The following is a 563-nucleotide window of genomic DNA, read 5'->3' as shown; positions in this document are numbered from 1 at the left end:
CGCTCTCCACAAGGCTGATGAAGGGTCTAGGTCTTCATCAGCTCCTTTCCAGCTCCTTTGTGTTGACTCCATCAACTGCAGCTCTTGCTGTCTCTGAGGGACATGGGGGTCCCAGATCAGGAATCCCTTCAGATTCAGCAGGAGGTCAGGTTGGCAATTGTGGGGGCGGGGCCAGGGTGGAGGGGGCGGGGCCTTGTGTAAGGGGTGGGGCCTTGTGGAGAGCGTGGTCAGATGGAGTGGGCGGGGCCAGTGGGTGGAGGGTTGGTCATGGGGGCGGGGCCCGTGGGCTGGGGGGCGGGGCCTGGCCTACCTGCGGGCGCAGCCTCGGCCTGTCGTCGCTGCGAGCCTGAATCCTGACGGAGAGACGCGCTTTTGGAGATGGGGCAAAGGCGCGGGGCCGCCGCCCGATGGTGAGTGCGGAGCGCATTCGCGGAGAGAGACCTGAACCCGGGTTTAAAGCAAAACTAGAGCCGCGGGTCCTCTTTTCCCCACCGTCAGCACCCCCCACCAACTGTCCCGCCCCCTCCCCCACCCCTCCTCCACACCCTCCTCCACACCCTCCT

At 65.4% G+C, this 563-nt stretch overlaps 1 protein-coding gene across 4 annotated transcripts in view; it reads left to right on the top strand.

The window, feature by feature from the left end:
- The window catches only part of LOC109919800 (retinoic acid receptor RXR-alpha-A), a 71,191-nt gene that overhangs the window by 21,041 nt on the left and 49,587 nt on the right, over nt 1-563 (top strand). Inside the window, exon 1 of one of the 4 annotated variants that reach the window (XM_048613516.1) lies at nt 292-410. The exons of 2 other annotated variants lie outside the window; for them this stretch is intronic. The gene's annotated coding sequence lies outside the window, so the exon portion shown is untranslated. Of the gene's footprint in view, nt 1-291; nt 411-563 lie in introns of those variants that run through there. One more of the 4 variants, XM_048613519.1, reaches the window with a different exon arrangement.

This window comes from Rhincodon typus, chromosome 28 (assembly GCF_021869965.1).
Source record: "Rhincodon typus isolate 14 chromosome 28, sRhiTyp1.1, whole genome shotgun sequence".
In the NCBI taxonomy this organism is placed as follows: domain Eukaryota; kingdom Metazoa; phylum Chordata; class Chondrichthyes; order Orectolobiformes; family Rhincodontidae; genus Rhincodon; species Rhincodon typus.
The sequence above is the reverse complement of the archived record's forward strand: the minus strand, read 5'-3'. Positions and strand labels throughout refer to the sequence as shown.